The sequence below is a fragment of the Anas platyrhynchos genome, chromosome 1 (assembly GCF_047663525.1).
Source record: "Anas platyrhynchos isolate ZD024472 breed Pekin duck chromosome 1, IASCAAS_PekinDuck_T2T, whole genome shotgun sequence".
NCBI lineage: Eukaryota > Metazoa > Chordata > Aves > Anseriformes > Anatidae > Anas > Anas platyrhynchos.
In genome coordinates this window covers 58502327-58516047 of record NC_092587.1, presented here as the reverse complement: position 1 = coordinate 58516047, position 13721 = coordinate 58502327, and the positions used below count along the sequence as shown (strand labels likewise).

At 39.0% G+C, this 13721-nt stretch overlaps 1 long non-coding RNA gene across 1 annotated transcript; it reads left to right on the top strand.

Moving 5' to 3' along the window:
• The first annotated feature begins 3986 nt into the window (after positions 1 to 3986).
• Positions 3987 to 12286, top strand: LOC106018037 (uncharacterized). Its single transcript, XR_003494768.3, has 4 exons — positions 3987 to 4106; positions 5364 to 5391; positions 6950 to 7060; positions 10769 to 12286. It is a non-coding gene; the product is annotated as an uncharacterized lncRNA (long non-coding RNA).
• Positions 12287 to 13721: the final 1435 nt, after the last annotated feature.

The following is a 13721-nucleotide window of genomic DNA, read 5'->3' as shown; positions in this document are numbered from 1 at the left end:
CTGGATTATGAGTGTATTCTGAGAGGCAGGCAATTCAGAAACTCAGGAGCCACTTCTCTGTGTGCTGGCCACAATTCCTGCTTCCCCTGCCAATATGCTTATGGTTTGGCATTTGTAGACACACCACAGCTGTCCAGTTGATAAACTGACACACTCTGGGTGGCCCTCATCTCCTGAGATTTTACAACTGCTGTTTGCTCCACCAGACATGAATTGAAGTCTTCCAAACTCTCCCACAGAGACTTTCCTGGTACTCTGGTGTCAAGTTCAGAACAAGAATCTGGAGCAGACATTTCATTCCTAATAGCACTTGTTTTCCTACACTGCTGCTCTCCTTGAGCTAACCGGTGCCTGTGATGACCCCACACTTTTATTCACTGATTTGGCTTGTTCAGCAGTAGTGAGGAGTATACAGTGTTCCTCCCACCCAGGAGCCCTCTACCCCTAAAGGAAAAAGGACTGTGTATGTTCTACAGTCAAATCCAGGATTACAGATCAAATGTGTTCCTGCACGTGCATATTTGTAAAATTATTGTATCAGTTTCTTGTGTTTCCTGAATGCTTGTCCAGGTGAAAGAAATAGATACCATCTACCTGTGTACAGTAAAACGCCATTGAAAAACTCAATGTGCCTAGCAGAGATCTGGAGAAATACAACTCCTGGGTTGTCTGCATTTAAGGTAAATTCTTCAGTAGTTTATCGTTATCTGTCTTGATCTTTCACGCAGTACTTGCTTTATTCACACATTATTCCTGGAATATATAACTGTTTCATCTAGTAGAAAAGGAGAATTTTTGTTTTAACAGCTTCTATACAAGTTGATGTTTCAAGCACAAGGAGCTGAAATAGTTTCATACTTTAGAGGCCACCATCAGAATCTTGTCAGCATTGTTCTTTTCTATCTCTCACATAATGAGATTCAGGTAACAGTGAAAATAGATTTATGGATAAATCTAATTGCGTGCCAAGTTGACACCACAGTAGAGCAACTGTTGGATTGCCGACAGAAGGAGAGGTATTCATTTCCGTTTGCTTCTGCAGTAGATTCATTGAAATGTGTTAGCTCAGCTGTGTGCATATATGCTGATGTAATCAAGCCAGGTGCATGCACAGGATTTTCTAATAGGAGGTGGAGATGAGTCTGGATCATGTATAGAGGAGATGGAGAGCTGTGCAGGATGTTTAAAGGTCACGAGGATGCTTAATATTTTGTACCAGACACATGAGGAGGGAAAATAGCATACGAGGGCACAGAGTCATCAATGCATTGAATGGCAAGAGGGGTATGGGTTAGACATTTAAAGGCATGGAGTTCCAGATCATGTTTGGTGCAAGGGATAGGAGAGGGAACACTCAGCCCCCTTGTGAGTTTAGGTAGGAAAGGCTAGAGGGACTCATTCTACTTAAAGATAGGGAATAGAGTAAGGATTAGCTAGGGAACATTTTACTGTGCTACTTGGACCTGACCAGACTTTTTAGTAGGCAAATGTGTTTACTGGGTCATGTTGCTTCCAGCAGAACAGACCCAGAAAGAGCTCTTGTAAAATGTATAATTTTTAATTTATTTTTTTGTCATACAAATACTGTATTCAGTCTGCTGTTTTTCAAGGGAATGTGGTTTCCCTTTGCCTTCAAAGCAAAGAGAGACAGACAGAACAAGGGTGTACAAGAGGACATGCAGATAAACAAGGCTGAGTTTGTAGAGAAATCTTTCCAGCTTGATTCTTGCCACCGGAGACTTGTATACAGTTAAACTTCCTCGATATCCTCTTAGATTGTATAAATGAAAAAGGCATTACGTAAAGTGCCAGCATTTTTCTCTTTTTCACTTTAAGAACCACCCTTGTGTGACTGTTGTAAAGAATTTAGTAGGGTTGGCTCTAATAAGTTTCTGCAGATAGTACTCTTAAAATACAGACAAGGAGGAAATGATGATCTTTTGTCTGTTTTTGTTTTTAAACAATTATCGAATTCTACAAAAGGGATAAAACTCTTTTTAAAAGCTTTAAGGGGTACTGTGGAAAATCTTTCAGTTTTCATTACATTCTATTAAGCTTTCAGTATAGAGGAGATGCTGTCAGATATTTTCAGTGGAAGCGGGTATGTGTTTTTAGGTCTTGCCAAAATCTAGTTGGATTATGTGCTTAATCCCCAACCTTCCTATGATCTGATAACTACAGACTGCTTCACTTTTGCATTCTTAATAACAGACCACTACTTTGACAGAGACTGTGACTCCATCCCTCAAAGAAATATAATTTTGCCGTGTGGCCCTGGGAAGCCTGTTTGTCTGAGTACATGCCCATTGACAGAAGAGTTGAATGAGTCATGTGCCTTCAGGCTGGTCATAAAATACACCACTTTTCCTCTGCCATCACAAATGTCCTTCGACCACCTCAAGCAATAATTCCATACATTCACTTTTACTTCTAGATCACAACTTCAGTCTCTTGATATTGTCAGGTCCTGAACGGCTTCAGTTAGGGATCCCAATGGAAGTGGTATGTAGGAAAGAAGAAATATAATTTTTCTGAGTTTAGTAAGTTTTGTGACCCATGAATATTTGCAAGAAATACAAATCTAGTCAATTAACTTCCATCTGAGATGGAGGTCAAAGATCATGTTCTCCCAAAGAAGCAAATTTTGACATACCGTGTAATGGACATGTATTTATTTATTTATTTATTTATTTATTTATTTTAATCTAGAGGCCACCACTCTAGTACTCGTCACTGATCTCCATGGAAGATGTGCATGGCCTCCTACAGTGGACCTCTGTTAGCAAGTCACATATGCAAGCCCTGTCTCTTACCTGCTCTACATCAGCTCTCTCTTGTTCTCCCATGGGATTACTCAAAATCAACTGAATTATGCAACAAAAACTGACCAACGTTTCTATTGGAAAATCCAATTATTATGCAGGCCTTTGCATAATAATTCCAGGACTAGCTTTTCCCTCCATCTTCCAAGAAATTCAATAGCTAAAGATTATTACACTTCTACACTCCGTAGACACTGACTTTTCCAGATCAGTGACCATTCCCTTGAAAGTTTTCATCTGCTACTGAATGTTTACAGTGACTTTGGAAACAGTTTATTCTATTGCTTTTTACCTATACCAATCTGGTATTACCAACGTTGCTCTCAAGATCAAATTTATAGCAGCATTTATCTTCATGAGTATCACCGATAACCTCTTAAGCAAATGTCTTCATAAATGACAATCTTTGTCACAGTTACTTGGAGGAGAGCAGTACCATAGACACATGCATACACACTCTGCAGCTGGGAAAAAAAAAAAAAAAAAAAAAAAAAGAAGCTCTTCTCAGCACTCTTCTTCATGTATTTTTTTGTAGCCAAAAACTAGAGTGGGAAAGGAAAAGATAACATCTGAGTTGGGATGACCAAAGTACATAGAGAGAACAATTTAGTCTCTTAAAACAATACAAGAAGTTAGATTCCAGTAGTAATTCAAGTGAAGGCAGGGGGTTGAGCCACATCCAAATATCTATGCAGTCCCAGTGACCCAAGCTATCACATGTGATATACCTCACTTCTTTATTTTCTTGTTTATTCTGAATGACTACAAGGGCACTTGATGTGATAAAACACGGACAATGTCCTGAGTTCAGCTGGAGAGAGTCAGGATATTATCTTTCTGGAGCTTCTCCCTGCAGTAATGATGATACCCGTTTTGGGGTTAATTTTCTGTTGAATAAGCACGTCAGGTTTTAAGGCACTGGTCCAGACTGTAAACAAGTCAGTCTCTTTGGAGCCTGCTTTGGCAGCTCTGCTGAGGTTACTATTTGTATTAAAATATTTGCTAACCTATTCTTCATAAAGCCAGGTATGTTTCTGTGAAATGGAGAGGCAATGTTGACATTTGTCCTCCTGCCAGCAGCAGCAATCAGGTTGCCTTGTTATCTCAGCTAACCCTCCCCCATGCTGATGTACTAAATAAGGGACTGTCGAAGCTCTGTCCCAAGGCATTTCAGCTCCATGGTCACAGCTCTGAGTATCTGTGCAAAAGGCAGGAGCAGCTTGGTCCCATCCCTCCAGTGGGACCTTAGTGCAGAGAGAAATCGGTGACAGAAAGCTCTCGAATGTAAGTTTTACATAAGGTAGAGGTTTTCATCTGTGGCTGACAAGCTATTTAAAGCACTAAGGAGGCCTCAAGACGGAGATAAGTGGTGCACATGGATACATGGACACTAGAATAATTTGGATGCATTTAAAATTTGGGATAGACAAGGAATTTGTCTCATCCCCAAGCTTTTTGGATCTGTGGCTACATTTTGGTTCTCTGCTTGTACAGAGATTTCTATAGCAAGACTGTAACCCAACTATAATAAATCATTGTAATAGCTCTGTTCATATTACAAAGTTGGGGAGTAGAAAGCAAACAATCTAAACAATGTAGGACCACCACAATTACTTCAATTGTTTTTATAGGTTACCCATAAAACTGTGGGCACTTTTCAGGCATAGAAAAAACATAGACTTGATTTAGATCTTATAGCCCAAGGCTCCAGCCCCTCGCACTTTCAAAATTCCCAATGATTGCAGTAATAGATCTAGGATAAAATGCAGGAAATCCAGAATTATTTATGCTCTTGGATTAAATGAGGTGTTTATAAGAAGAAAAAGGATTAGCTTCTGGGGGACAGAAGGTTGCTGTCTCTTCTGTATAGATGTGTAGTCTGAAGACATGGGAGGTTCTCCCATTTGCCATTGGGTAATTAGTGATATCTTTATTCTGCTTAGCTTTCCTGTTCTCCATGTCATTTCATTTGAAATACAGTCTGAGTTATGATGAAGAAATATTAAAAATAAGCAAGGTTTATTCTTAATAATAATTAAAAAATAAATAAATCAGACATGGACCCTATTGTCTGATTTTTAAATTATGGGAGAATTACACCCACAAGGCAGGTTACTTTTATGTTGAAATAGTTAAGATTTTCAGAGCACCTGGGGCTGGCCTCATCATGCTTCCACCAAAGTGAAAGGTTAAAGCTTCTACTCACTTCAGTAGGAACAAAAGCAGATAAATGATGAGTATGTTTGGGAGCAATCCCTGTCAAGCAATTACGATTCAGCATTCTGCTGGCCAGATTCTCAAGTGATTTATCAACTAATGAAAGCTGATATGAATTCATTTTACTCAGTGTAGCTGGATCAATTTATATCTGACCTTCTCTTCCGGGAATTCCTAATTACAATATTGATGTAACAATGATGGGCTTAGTATACAGGCAAAACTAGCTCTGTGGGAAGAGGTGATATGTTTGTTGTTCCATCTTCTATTGCTGGCCAAATAGACAATCTTCAGAGTATTTAAAAAACCCTTTTTCCATTTCAGACCTGAAGTTTGACCCATATTTCTGAAGGTATGCTTGTTTTTATCTAATGGTATTAGTTCGACTGATGGAAGATATCATCCTCCTCCAGAAACCTAGATATGGAAATTTCTGCAAGACATGACTGTCTGTTGCAGAACTTTCTCAAGTATCTGTCTAACACAGGATAGCCTCCTTTTTTTTTTTCTTTTTTCTTTTTTCTTTTTTCTTTTTTCTTTTTTCTTTTTTCTTTTTTCTTTTTTCTTTTTTCTTTTCTTTTCTTTTCTTTTCTTTTCTTTTCTTTTCTTTTCTTTTCTTTTCTTTTCTTTTCTTTTCTTTTCTTTTTCACTCACTATACACTGCTGTTAATTTCTGCCCCTCTTCTCATCTTCACACAACTTCTGCTCATCCCCATCCATTATGGTTCCCTTCCTCTAATCATCATGCTGAACTCTTATTTAACTTTTTCCCTTATTTGGTGGTATGGATGGGCTTGCTCTACAAAAGACAAAGTACTCCACAATATTATTGTGTTTTGACATTTTTTGATTCTCATGTAATTATAGGCTGAGTTACTTTGATATGGACCTGATCCAACATCTTAGTATTTTATTGGTTTGTATACTGCCAGTGTTAAAAGTGGCTTTTTTCTTTTAAAGTGACAAACTTCCCTTGTTTTTCCCATCTTGTTTTCATTAGCTTTTCTTGACAGTAGGTCAGGTTAGGTGCTTTGCCATCTCTGCTGCTTCTGTCATCTCCTAATGTCGAAACTGACTTTTACAGAGGCAGTTGTTCTTATCTTTCAGCTTTCAGAGCAATGTTTGTATGTGGGGTAGATTTTTTTTTTTCTCTCACTGTCTTTTTTCTGTCTCTGCTTCTTGTCTTTTTGGTTTGTCTTTGGCTTTTGTCTTTCTGTTTTTTTGGCTCAGCCGTTCAGTAGCAGAGGCAAAGTTATTGTTAGTTCTGGCTGAGAGAAAATACAAGATGGAGAGATGTTTCTTTCCTCCACAGTTTAGTTTACTGCAAGATCTTCCTGATTTTGAATCCTACCCTGACTTTTTCAGCTGAAATTAATCCACCTGAAATTGCACAGGCAAACTTCCATGTCGGACTACATTTTTTTTTTTTTCTTTCATGAAAACTTGCCTGATACTAGGCAAAACATTTGGGAGATACAGAGACATTTTTAAAAGTGGGGTGATCTCACTTTTTGGATAATTTCCTAATGTTTAGTTTAAATAAATGTCATGACTCAAAACTGTCTTGACCAAGAAACTCCAAATTTGGTTTACTTTGTTGTCCCTGGCAAGAATAGGTATTTTGGACTCTTTTGGGAAGATGGGGGTGTGGGGCAGTTATAATTTAAATATTAGTTGCAACAATGTCTACATACATTAGAAACACAGCATTTTTCTTAATACCACATTCTAACTTGTGTGTTGTCTATAAACCACATACCAAAAGCCTTTGTGCTCTTTAAGCAGTATGCAGTATACACTCTTTAGGAAGCATATAGCCAAAGGCTACCAGATGCCTGAACAGTTGCTTTTCTATCAATCATGCGGGATTTAAGAAATACTCAGTTTGAAGCTTCTTCTGATCTCCACAGGAGCTTCTACAGAGTCTGTCAACTCCGTGGCCATCTTCAGGATTCTTCTGGCTGTGAAGACTGATCCGTGCCTCTCTGGGTATATCCCCGTTCCTAGCCTACCATTTGCATGTGAGTATGCAGTATGCATTAACCATGGCTATTTAAGAAGCACTTTGACATTTCTCTTAAACCCCACAGTGCTGAAATATGAAATTTCCCTACTCTAGAAGCAATGCCAATGAAAGACCAATTGTTAAAAAGACAGGTGGGGAGGTAGATGTGCTCATAGAAAAAAGGGTAGTCTTGAAAGAATGTCATATTTTGAACTCCTCAGTTAATGGCAAATTAGCATACACTAGGTACGAAATAAGGGTAAACAGGCCTTAAACATTTTTATAAAGGCAATTATTTCATTATGCCTGAATCTCAGTATACTCAAAGGCAAATGAGCCTGCCGTGTAAGCTCTGCACAGCCTCTACATATTCTGATCCATAACTCCTGGAGTCCCAAGTCTGACTGGGTGTTCTGGGGTGTTCTGCTCTTAACCAGAACTGATGTGGGTCAGGCAAGTATTTCATTAACTGGTATTACTATGGCATACACTGGAAGAGCTGAAGGGCAAGCTTTGATTCCACTGACTTCAAGGCAGCAGACTTGGCCTCAAGTTGCGAACAAGTGCCAGAAGGGAGAAAGAGTCTGGTCACGGCAGCAGGAAAGGCAACAGAAGCTGCAAAACCCACCCAAGACAGGCAAATTCTCTCTTTACTAAGCTCCTTGCTGTCACAGAGAGACAGCTACTGGTGCTCAAGTGAGGTTAGGTAAGGTAAGTCTGCATTACAAAACCATTCTGTCCACCATGTAGAGAAATGCTGAAGCATTTAAAAATTTCTCTAATAGCAGTACCTTTATTCACAATGAGGCTGGAAGGCCATACCACTTAGTAAAGCCAGACTCCAGACCAGTAAACCAGTAAAACCGTAATCCACACTGATTCAGAGTTTAAATAGTCACAGCAATGAGATCAAAATAAAAATAAAAATAAAATCCACTCCCCAAAAAAGGAGACTAACAAACCTCCAAGACATCACATTGAAAGCTTTTATTTTGAACATCACAATTGCCATAGAGAAAGTAGTGAAAATGATTCAGCACTTGGGATGGGGCAATTCTGGATGTATGTACAAAGAAGGGACAAGAAACTGGAGAGCAGCTCCATGGAAAGTTATCTGGGGGTTCTGGTCAATGACAAATTGAGTATGAGTCAACTGTGTGTCCTGGCCAAAAGGGCCAAATGTTTCTTGGGCTGCATCAAACACAGCATTTTTGGGGGCTGCATCAAACACAGCACTCCTTGCTGAGGGAAGTAACTGTCCCACTCTACTCTGTACTGGTGTGACCCCACCTTAAGTAGTGTGTGCAGTTTTGGGCACCACAATATAAAAATAACATGAAACTGTTAGAGAGTGTCCCAAAGGAGGGCAACAAAGGTGGTGAAGAATCTAGAGGGCAAGAAGTATGAGGTGCAGCTGAAGTCCCTTGGTTTGTTCAGCCCCGAGCAGAGCAGGCTGAGCGGAGGCCTCATGGCGGCCTGCAGCTCCCTCACGAGGGGAGCGGAGGGGCAGGCGCTGAGCTCTGCTCTTTGGGGACAGCGACAGGACCCAAGGGACCGGCATGGAGATGGGACAGGGGAGGGTCAGGCTGGGGGTTAGGGAAAGGTTCTGCACCCAGAGGGTGGTCGGGCACTGGGACAGGCTTCCCAAGGCAGTGGTCAAGGCACCGAGTTACTGGAGTTCATGAAGCATTTAGGCAAAGCATTAGACATTCTCAGACTTAGGGTTTAATTTTTAGATTGTCCTTCATGGAGCCAGGAGTTGGACTTGATAATCGTTATGGGTCCCTTCCAACTCAGGATATTCTGTTACTCTATGGATATGAAATGCTGTTTCTGAAATCCCTTGCAGAGCAGTGAATTGCTGAGGAAGATAAGGCTTCTTGTGAAATGAATGTACTTCTATATTTCAGGACCAATATCAGTGTTCCACTCTGAAGGAATGAGAAACATTTAATTAACTAATGAAGTGGGTAATGGGTAGAGACTCATTAGTCAGCAGTAGAGACTTTCTGCACTCCAGTGATTAGTTTTGTGATAATTTTTTCCAGGTGAAAGCTAATCAAAGCTAATAAATCTAAGTTCATCTTCTGAGAAATATTTCACCTTTGGGAAGGAGATTTTTTTAATGTGTTAGGATTTTCTAAAACACAGACTATATCACTCTTCAAAAAACAGTGTTTGCTGTTTCTTTCAAACACCATCAGAAAGCAACATCTCTTTGGGGAGAAAGGATCATTGTCTAGAGAAAAGAATACTTTGGTAAGACAAGAGGTCTCTAGCCAAATATGACAATAGTCAACATGCTTCCTTGTGTACTTCACAGTTAAGAAATCTCATTGAAAGTTCGAAAGATTGGATTAAATTCCTCTTGGATTTCCTGTGATAATCTCAGTTGGATCATCTGCTCTTACGTGTTAGAGATCAACAATGTCTGACTCTGTTAAGGAAAATTGACATTTATTAGACACAACTTTCCTTTACAGACCTTCCTCATCTGGCTGGGAAAACACATGCTATTAAAAGGGCTGCCTTACAGCTAAGAAGAATTTTGTATAGAGAACCAAAAAATAATATCAGACAGGAAAGAGCAAACTGCATTAGCCTTTTACCTCAAGGAAAACAAAAAACAACAACAACAAAAAAAAGTGATTTATTTTTTTTTGAGTTGGCTTCTCTGTTCATACATTAGGGTCCATTTAGCCTATACTGAAATTTCAGTTCTTATTAGCAAAGGTTAAATTCATCGTGCCTTGCATTACTGCAGGATGTGGTTTGAAACATTCTTATGTTATCCAAATTCTTTACCAAGACTGTCAGAAGTGTTTGTATAGAATTGTCTTTTTCAGCAGGTGTGTGCCAGTCTGAAGGTCCACATGGAGGTTCATGACAAATAATTTGGTGAACTTAAGGGCCAGACTCCTTGGATATAGGCTTTTACTTCAGGAGTTGTCTTGTCTTTTGGTATTGAGGGATAGAACATCAGTCAAATGGACTAGTACTTCTTTTGGACACAAAAGTTATTCTTTGCATTTGTTATTTGTATTTTTATTGAGTTTTCCCATCAGCTGTTTTTAAGATCATCTATAGTTTGAGAAGGGAGCTTATATGTTTCCTGTGTTAGAAGCTAAGTAGACAAGTACTAAATCGTCAGCTAATAGAGGTCATCCTACCTTTACTGATATTCAGTTCACTCATCTAAGGATCTGTTCTGGTCTATGTGAAGTCAGTGGAAATTCTGCTGTTGACTTTAGAGGACCAGATTTCACTCTCTATTTTAAATATTTAAACAACTATATTTAGAAATTGTGACCTTGGTGAGAGCTTTGAAAACACCTGATAAAGGAAATGAGTTTGTGATGTGTTGTTCCATGTAGTGAAAATGCATACATTGTCCTTTTGTTTGGTTTAGTCTGTTTTTATAAAGTATTTGGAGATCTTGAAGATAAATACATAAATTTGAGTAGTTTAGTCTGCTACCTAAGCAAGTGTAGTGATCTCTTTTGGGATAGAGCTTTTTGTTTTCTGTATCTCTAATCCAGAAGCTCTCTTGTGAAGATTTACCTTTATGACAGAGGCAAAGCTTGCTAATTCTGTCTGTTAGCAGATGTGGATTTTGCTTGGGCTAGGTTAAGTGACTGATAGTGATCTGTCATGACTCAAACACAAGTATGGAAGAAAGTTTGTGCTGGCTCCCCTGAAAGAATGCCTTTGCTGATTTTTATAGGTTTCATCCAAAACCCAATAAGAGAACTCTTCAGTGCCATTAGAGAAAGACAAGCATTTCCAAGAAAAAGGAAAAAATGAATATCTGCATTTTCAGCAGTGACCAGTGTTGGTTATTCCTCAGTTTTGAAGTTCACAAACAGAGAATTCAAAGGAAACTTTGGAAGGAAGTCCAAATGAAAAGGGGCCCCAATTTCAGGTTGATGGTATTTTCTGCTATTTAAACTCCTCTTTTGATGTATCTCCAGTCAGGCATCTGAATCACTAGTCATTTTAGAACTCTCCGGCTCATTCTTTTCTTTATTCCTCATCTTTTTCTCTTTTCCTCTTCTCTTTTGTATTAAGGTCAAATCCTGCTTCTCCTGATGCCAATAATAAAACTCCCATTGATTTCAACATGAGCAGGAAATATGCAGTTTGCTATTTACCACAACCACCACAATGAATCTCTGGGAAGAATTCATTTACATTCATTCCAACGATACCATGAAAAATGGGCTCTTGCTATTTTATCACATCCAAACTGTTGCTCTAACTCTAACATCCTAGCTGTTGCTAACAAGTCAGTGATGATTTGTAAACCAACAATTTATGGTAACCACATTCCATCCCCATTATGATGTGTGGTTTGGAAATGGAAAAGTAATCAAGACCTCCTGTTAAGAGACTTTATTTCAGTTGAATGTTTCTGTAAATAAAAGCATTTTGAAAGGATCATTGCTATATATTTCTAACTCCAAATTGTTCATTTGATCTAGGCCCCATCTACACTCCAAATTCCTGCCAGGCTCTGTCTGTCAGGAGTGTGAGATCCCCAACAGTGGCATGAGCATGCTGGCAAAATTGTTTCCATCAGTATAAGTATTTTCACTCAATTGGATAGTTTCACTAGACTGGAACAGCAGTTCCATTTCTTGGAGACAGCTATGTCCATTCCTTGGAATACTTTATAATATTTTATCAGCAGACTATAAGGGTACACTGACATAAATAAATGCCTCCTACTACTGTTACAGTAATAGATGAAAAATTACAGTCAGACCCATGGTATGTAGTAATGCCCTTGGGAACTGAGAGCCTGCGTAGTTTTGTGCAACACTTTGTCTTGGTCATAAGGATTGTGGGCAATCACTGTGACACTAAGTAGGACTTTCCAGCACTTTGATGGGAGACCACCTAGAATTACTGGTAAATAGGCTCAAATAAGGGAATTTTGTTCAAGTACAAGGTTCTGGTACCAAATACATTGAAAACATTCTTTTGATCTCTTTGACACTAACATACACTATCTTTCAACCCTGCGTAAGAAGCCTGCAACCTGGATTTGAGGTGAGAGTCAATATTTGTGGTAACCTGCTAAAGGAGTTATCAAATTAAGGAGTCTACAGACTGCCCTAGTTAATCAGCAGTAACTATGATGCAATATGAAGATAGAGACCATGGTAATTAGGAGTTAAAGCTCTCATCCTACCTCTTCTTTGGCAAAAAATCTCTACTCAGCTTACACATTCCCCTGGGGGAAATCTGTCACTTCAGAGGGTTTATATGAATGCTCTGATTTTTTGTTGAATAAAAACCTGTCTACTAAAAATTATTCGCGAAATTACTTGTATTTTGTGACCTAAGAAGAGTTTTTGAACAGGTATGAATCGTCACGAGGTATCTTTTTAGCTTGTCCATATTGTAATAATGGTATAAAGAATTAGGAAATACTTTGTTATTAAATAACTTTCTACATAGTAATTATCATAACATCAGTATGAAATACATATTTTAAAGATTTTAAAGGACGTTTTACCCTGTGTTGTATGACAGACTAAATAATAAGACACAAATCCTGGCAAGAGAGCTCACTCACCATGGGGAACTACAGCCACAGATCCATGATACAAAGTGTTCATGGGCTAAACTCCAGTTTAATGTGTTCTTTCCCATTCCTGACCCTCTGCTGCAAGCACAATGCCTTCTCGTTTGTGGCAGCACAACAGTTCATGAGTCTGTGTTGTGAACCAGACCTCTGAAATTTGGCTGAAAAAAGCAGTATGTGTGAGAGAAAGAAGAATAATATTGAAGTATTTTTTTGATCTTTCACAGTTGTGCTGCAAGATGTGGTGGGCAACAATGAGCAGTGGAAAATGCAGAGAAGTTGTAGATGAGACTGAAGCCAACAGTGTCATTGCCAAACCAAAACTATAACATAATGTAGCTTTAGAAAAGAGCCTAAATATTTCCTTAAACAGATTACCAAGAGATGGTCCTACAAGCTGCTAGATATGAATTCTGCTGTATCTTGAAAAGACAAGTTCTGCAATACATTGCTCCGCAGCCAGAGAGACACTCAAGTGTGATGTTAGGGCCAACTGCAGCCCAACTGGTTTCTTCCCCCTTGAGTGTGATTTGATAATATCTGAACTCATCAGTTCTGGAAACAAGGCAAAATCTCAAAGCTGAGTTGCATGATTTTATCCCTACAACTCATTCTTTCCACTTAGCCCTATTAGGCATGGAGTAGATTTTTGTAAAACTTCTTTATTTGTATAAATATTTGCTATCTCCATGTATATGTCTTTGACCTAATATATCATGCTGTTCTTCAGTTAGAAAGTTAACAAAATGAAGAACATTTTCAACATTTGTCCAGTAGTAGGAGACTGTCAGATAACTGGTCGAAAATTTAGTCATCCACCATCTTTATATTAATGTTAATGCTACGCTACCACCTTGTGGACAAAAGGTAAATAGCACAGAGCTGCTCTACGCTCGGGTACACCGTCCCTATGAAATATGGCACGCGTTGGGAAGGTGGCTGTAAGGCAGCCTAGGTGGCAAGGGCAGTACAGACTGAGCTAGTTTAGGATCTGAGAAATCAATAGAAGCCAAACTGATTGTGCAAATCTGCTGGAGCTCTGAAGTGTGGTAGCAGGTGAATGGTACCCCTCAATGGGATATGACAG